We start from the raw sequence: 6,927 nt of genomic DNA on the forward strand, positions 1-6,927 counted from the left end.
TCAACTAGCTAGGAAGCGCGTGAAGCCGCTGCAAAAGCCAGTAGCAGCACGGCCTGCTTGACAGTTCTAAACTCTCGTGAAGCGTTCCCCATTTTTATCAAGACGGCTACCTTGTTAATTTTTTAATTTTTTCAGTATTTTTATTCTTACAATTATTTAACTACTTGGCTATAAACATCAGTCTCTATCTCCTGCGTGTGTTATGCATTTCCCGTTTAATTTCGTTGTTTCTTTTTGTTTACTTCTTCCGTCCTTACCATTCATTTTAATTTCGTCCAGGCATTATTTACCTCAAAAACTCTCTGTGCCCCCCCAATTCTTGGCCGATCCCCCTATGTGGTCACGTGCCATAGTATGTGGACAACAATAACTCTCTTACCACAACTAACAATGAAACGATTGTGTTACACACTCGTAACCGTCCTGCGAGTTTTGTCCCTGAAATGTGTGGGCACAGACTTTGGGATGTTATCGGGCACAGCGTTTATGAGGGCAGTCAGGTCGCACAGGTATGGTCTTAAATGTGACCTTAACAAACATAACCTTCAGTGTACGTGTCCATGGGAAGCCTTTCGGTCACTTTACCCCAACCGCGGTGTACCCCAGGGCTCTGTCCTCGCCCCCACATTATTTAACATAACTTTTATGCCTCTTGTGCGAGCCCTAGAGAAAATGCCTTCTGTGCGCGTCCTTGTGTATGCCGATGACAAAACCTTGTGGTCCTGTCATCCAGATCGATGCCTCTGCAACAGTCGGCGCTACAGCAAGCGCTGGATGCCTTAAACATCACGACTCCCGCCCTTTGGGTCTGACCCTGTCGTGTAATAAATCATGTTTCATTCGTATTGGAAACAGATGTGGCTTACGAAAAGCAGCCTCTTTTACCTCCACGGTAGATAATTCTCAAATTCCTCAAGTAGAAAGTGTGTGTTCTAGGTCTTCTACTACATACATCTGACTGGGACCTTGTGGTCATAAACGCGACCCGTAAATCGGCTCACGCACTCTCGGTCTGATTCGACGCATAGCTATGCACTCTGTCAACTCACAATCACTCCTCTGCTTCGCCTCTGATGTAGGCTGCGCATGTACCTCTAGGGTGCATAATATACTCCAATGCATCACACACAGCACTGCAGGGAGTTACCGCAGTTTACGGTCCCTCCCATTGGAAACAGATTGGAAACAGATGTCGCTTACGGAAAGCAGCCGCTTTTACCTTCACGGTAGATAATTCTCAAATTCCACTGACAGAAGGCATTTTTTCTAGGGCTCGGACAAGAGGTATAAAAGTTGCGTTAAATAATGTGGAGCGAGGACGGAGCCCTAGGGTACACCGCAGTTGGGGTGAAGTGACCAAAAGGCTTCCCATGGACACGTACATTGAAGGTTCTGTTTGTTAACAAAAGAGTGAATTGAGAGGAGAAACCGATGCGGGAGACAGAGATCCTGAATGGTGCCAAGAATTGCGTAGTGAAGGACGTTATCGTATGCCTTTGTGATATGTCAGTCCCGTACGAACACGGTGATTATTACGATTATTCCTATGATTGTTACATATAGAGTGTAAAAGAGGCAACATTTACACGACTCGAGCAGTCACAAGAATCTCAAATACAATCGTGCCGCTCGGCTCAATAAAGTTGTTTCTCTCTCTCTCCATTCCACTCGTGCCCACTTTCGATATTGTCCTTATTTACACCGACTCCCTTGCCACCCTTAAGCAGCTCAAGGCTGTCCGGCATACATTCCAAATGTCACAATCCATTCACCAACTCTGCACAAAATAACCCTGTCCTTTGCGTATACTCGATTTGCATCCATGCTCACGATCCGCATAATATTCATGTGGATGCAGTGTCATATCAGACATCCTGCCACCTTCCCCTCTTCCCCCAGATCCGTTCCTGTGCCATGTTTTCGAGAAACAAGCTTTGCGCCAGCGAACACGAGCTCTGACATCGCACAGCACTGACATCGCACAGCACACGGGCGCCTTAGCGTTTTTCCTCCATAAAAACGCAGCCACCGCGGTCGGGTTCGAACCCGGGAACTCCGGATCAGTAGTCGAGCGCGTTAAAGATCCCCAGGTGGTCGAAATTATTCCGGAGCCCTCCACTACGGCACCTCTCTCTTCCTTTCTTCTTTCACTCCCTCCTTTACCCTTCCCTTACGGCGCGGTTCAGGTGCCCAACGATATATGAGACAGATACTGCGCCATTTCCTTCCCCCAAAACCAATTACTATTATATATATATATATAGTCACCCTTGATGTAGTGTCTCTGTACACCAACATACAGCATGATGATGGCATCCGAGCTCTGGTCGCATCCTATGGAAAACACATAAGCGCTGAAGCTCCTAACCAAAGTGCCATCGCTGCACTTACTAATCTGGTCCTCAAACTCAACTCTTTCGAAAGTTCTACAACTCCTTTTACCTACAAAACGAGTGGTACCACTATGGGAACGAAAATGGTGCCAAACTATGCCAACATATATATGCATAGCATTGAATCGGAGTTTATCCGCTCATACCCAACAAAACCGGCTTTTTACAAACGCTTCCTAGACGTCATATTAATGGTATGTACGAAAACCGAGGACCAATTCATCCAGTTTATTTCAGCATTTAACGACATACATCCAAACCTCTGTTTCACACACACTTACTCCACCAGTCAAATTAATTTCTTGGACGTCTCAGTTCGAGTGGAGAAGGGTAGCTTAATCACCAGTGTCTATAGAAAGCCCACGGATAGACAACAGTACTGTTGTGATCGGAGGCCCCGACAGCGGGGAACAGACGAGCCCGGCAGGCGCCATCGAACTATGTTTGACCAAAGGTGCTGTCGTCCTGAGAAGAGGATTAGGAACGGCTCCTGGCGACGGTGAGCTGTGGCGAAAGGCCTCTCATCCCTTCGTCCGGAGTTTGGAATGCGGCATTGCTCCCAAACTGCGCCCTCACGTGGACCGGCAGAAAAACCCGAACAAAGGCGTCGGACCCGCCTCGCTCGCTTGCACTTGCGCGGCCAGGCAAAGCGGGGGCGGACACGGCTGATTCATCTTACCCTCTGGAATGCCCGGGGCCGTCAGGACGCATCTTTCCACGGAGGGCATCACCGCCTGCTAAGCCAACGACCTTATGCACTTGGTCAACCGGTCGGAAACAGCATTCCAAGACCTCAAGGCGCCATAATTCCTTATCGCCGGTGCACGTGTTTGTGGGGGCGGAGCGGTCACGGGGTTAGGGAAGAGACTATGAAGCATGTGTTGCAGCGCGAACCACAAGAAGGGACGACGACAGGCAGAGTGAAAAGAGCGCTGACTTCCAACTATTTATTTTCCTGATAGGCCACGCATTTATACACATTTGAACCTTCAGCAGGAAAGGGCAGGCAAAGCAATCAGCATGAAAGGCATAGGAGATTAGGACAATCACCATCGATCCAGAAACTTCAGCTCTTTCTTGGTTAGAACAACTGATGGCATGCTTACACACCTGTCCTCTGCACGAGCAATACTTGCCGCCTCTATTATCTCCCTAACACACTGATCATTGTGTCGAGCAACGATTGTGCTTTTTTGGAACGCAGGCGCGCAAGGTTTTCTGCGGCGACGTGCAGACTCATTGCCACAATTACGACAGTGCGTGCTAAGATGGCCCTGGTCACCATCATTTACATTCTTGTTGTGTTCTTTCAATCTGGTATTTATGCACCTGCCGGTTTGTCCAATGTATTCGCGTCCGCAGGACAACGGAACCATTCTGGAATACAGACTATGAAGAGTGTGTCTGCCCATTGGACGCTTGATCAGCCACCGGTTTCCCTAGCTAGGTGCCTAGGGAATATCCACTGTATTTAAGCCGCGATTTGGCTGGCTTCACAGCACTTCATCTCTGACTTTTGGTTTCCCTGCTTCTGTTGTAAATATGTAAATAAACCTTCAAGTTTACCAACCCTCCTGAAGGCTTCCCTCCGTCGTCTGCAGAGTTCATCGTCATGCGGTGAAGACCTCGGTCCCGATAACTAAGCATATCAGTACCTTCATTACAAGAGCTGCCACCCACGCCACTGCAAAAGTTCAATTTCATATTCCCGAGGCATCAGATTCAAAGGGATCTGCTCACGACCAGAAGACTTCAAAGAAAATTCTAACCGTATGCGGGAGCTTCTGAGGGACCAATGCTATCAGCGGCCTCTATTTTTGATGATGCCATTAGAAAAGCGGAAGCAAAAAGTCGTAACGAAATGTTTGGGGATCCCCCATCAGCAACCTTCCTAATGTCAACAAAATTCTAAAAAAACATTTCAACATAATCGAACAAAACGATAGACTGTCAAAAATTTTTCCAACAGTTCCACACGTTACCTATAGGCTACCAAAAAAACCTACATAATTATATAGTTCACTCTACTGTCTATAAGGGAAAGCCCGTGGGTTGCCTACCTTGCAGGAAGAATCGATGTCAAGTTTGCCCGCATATGCGGGCAACAACACTAGCTGAAAGCACAAGCTCTAAATTCAAACACTCCATCCGTGAAAACTTGAATTGTGACAGTAGTAACGTAGTGTAGATGCTCGAGTGTGGTGATTGTCAGATGCAATACATTGGCCAAACCGAGAATTTCTTCCGAATTAGATTCAACAACCACCACGCGAACACCAGATCTCTTCCTCTCCTCCCCCGTCGAAGCATCTTTCCCAGGAAGGTCACGAGTTTCACAAACTAAAAGTTACGCTGCTACAGAGCGGCTTCCAAAATGCCCGTGAGCGTGAGCAACGAGAGTCATACTTTATATATCAGTTTAATACTGTGCAGGCCGGTATGAATGAAAACCCTGGTACTCTCTCCACACTTCAGAGATCATAGTCCTAGCCCTACTGAAATTCACAGCACCCGGACTGCATCGCCTGAGGTCATGCCAATTTGCGTGCTTGCTTCCACATGCCGCCCTTCTCCTCCCCCTGCCAGTCTTTCTTGCTCATACCAGAGAAAACAGTTATGAGAGCAAAGCATATTGCCTATTCCCCCCCTCAACTTTTTATATTTTTATATATTTTATTTATTTATTTTTTCCTGCTTTGCAGATAATAGAGCGTGATGCTCCATATAGGGCAGTAACCCATTGCAATAACGCACACTTGGGCGATTTCGCGCCTTCGTTCCCCATTTTCTTTCTGTTACTCTCCCCTCTCTCTCAGTTTTTAGGAAGGAGCCCTCTTTTTGTCTCCGCGACGGAAGGCGGGCGGAGGCTCCTTCGACGCATCTTCGCGCTTCGTAACCTCACTTAATTGAGGTCTCCTTCGTTTTAAAATTGCGCTCGTGGCGGGAGGCGTTCCGGAACGACGCTGACCTCCGACGCCGCGCGAATGCAGAAGCATCTATAGCTTTGCGCCGGGATGCAGGAAACTCAGGCGCCAGACGCCTCTAAGTAGGTAGAAAACAGTGCCTTCCACTGGTTCCATGGTATTGGTGGCTGATCCGGGGTTTTCAGGAATGTACGAGGGGGCGTGTAAGATCCCGTGAAACTCATAGTTAAGATTTACCTCGTCGGCACGTTGTTGTATTGTAGATGCAAGATCGAACGACACACCGGAGCGAGCGATGTCATGCTGACGCCAAGTTTCCTCCGACCCCCCCCCCCCCCCCCCCCTACTTTTCCTGCGTCACGTATACGCGGTGTCAAGCAACATGCATGTGACTGAAACTGAAACTCTGAAGAAGAGAAACTGAAAGTAAGAGAATTGAATTTGAAAATAAGAGAAGAGAAACTGAAACTGCCGCACAGTTCATTACCTGATGGACACAACAGTATCACGTATTGCTTAACGTCTTCATAAAACCACTGTTTGTTCGTCTATAACATTAGCAGCATTAGCATATGTTTGCTATTAATGACACCCAGGTAATGAACATGATTTATTAACTTAAGTAGTGTTGGTTCTGGTGTAACGCACGAATAATTTATAGACATGCCTTTGTGTATACGCCAGAAATTAAATTGTGAAGCAAGCCTTGAAACTGCCTACCTGATGGACACAACAGTATCACGTATTACTTAACGTCTTCATAAAACCGCTGTTTGTTCGTCTATAACATTAGCAGCATTATCACATGTTTGCTATTAATGACACCCAGGTAATGAACATGATTTACCAACTTAAGTAGTGTTGGTTCTGGTGTAACGCACAAATAATTTATAGACATGCCTTTGTGTATACGCCAGAAATTAAATTTTGAAGCAAGCCTTGAAACTGCCTGTGCATTTCTCATAAAAAAAGGAAAAAAAAATTATCTTGCTTTCATAGCATGCGTGTCATCTATATCAGATGTTATTGTAATCTTGAGCTATAACTTGAAATGACCCATGCTGGCTGCCATGAAAAATCACTTTTTTAATTGTTCAACAAACCTCATAACTCATTTATGCCACGAAAGGAATGATGCTTCACTTATGTCTCATTGCTTTGGTACAGTCATGGTTCATTATGCAACGTAAAATCTGATTTAGGAATATTTTGTTACTTGTTGCATGGTTTGTTCCTGAAATTCAGCACATCCGCCAGTGTTGCGTTCCCGCGTGGTTTTCTTTTTTGTTAATTGAGTACAGATGAATAGCCACCGGATTCTTCGCCGATCGCCCAGTGTGGGTTTGTGCAATCTTTTGATAGGCTAACAACAACAGCAACATTGGCCAGGCTATCAGGTTCCGCAAGTTAGGTTCACGCAAGCTCCGCTTCAGGTTGATCTGATCTCCTTGCAACGAGTTGCTGATACGCAGGCTGACCCCGTCTTCTATTACGACCATATTTACCCGTTCCATGCGAAACATATGCCCGCAAATATCCTAAATGGTCTTCTTTCTGAACACTTACACAATTTTCCTCATCATACTGTTCTCTCCACTGATGCCTCCGGC

The sequence above is a fragment of the Amblyomma americanum genome, chromosome 1 (genome assembly GCF_052857255.1).
Source record: "Amblyomma americanum isolate KBUSLIRL-KWMA chromosome 1, ASM5285725v1, whole genome shotgun sequence".
In the NCBI taxonomy this organism is placed as follows: Eukaryota; Metazoa; Arthropoda; class Arachnida; order Ixodida; family Ixodidae; genus Amblyomma; species Amblyomma americanum.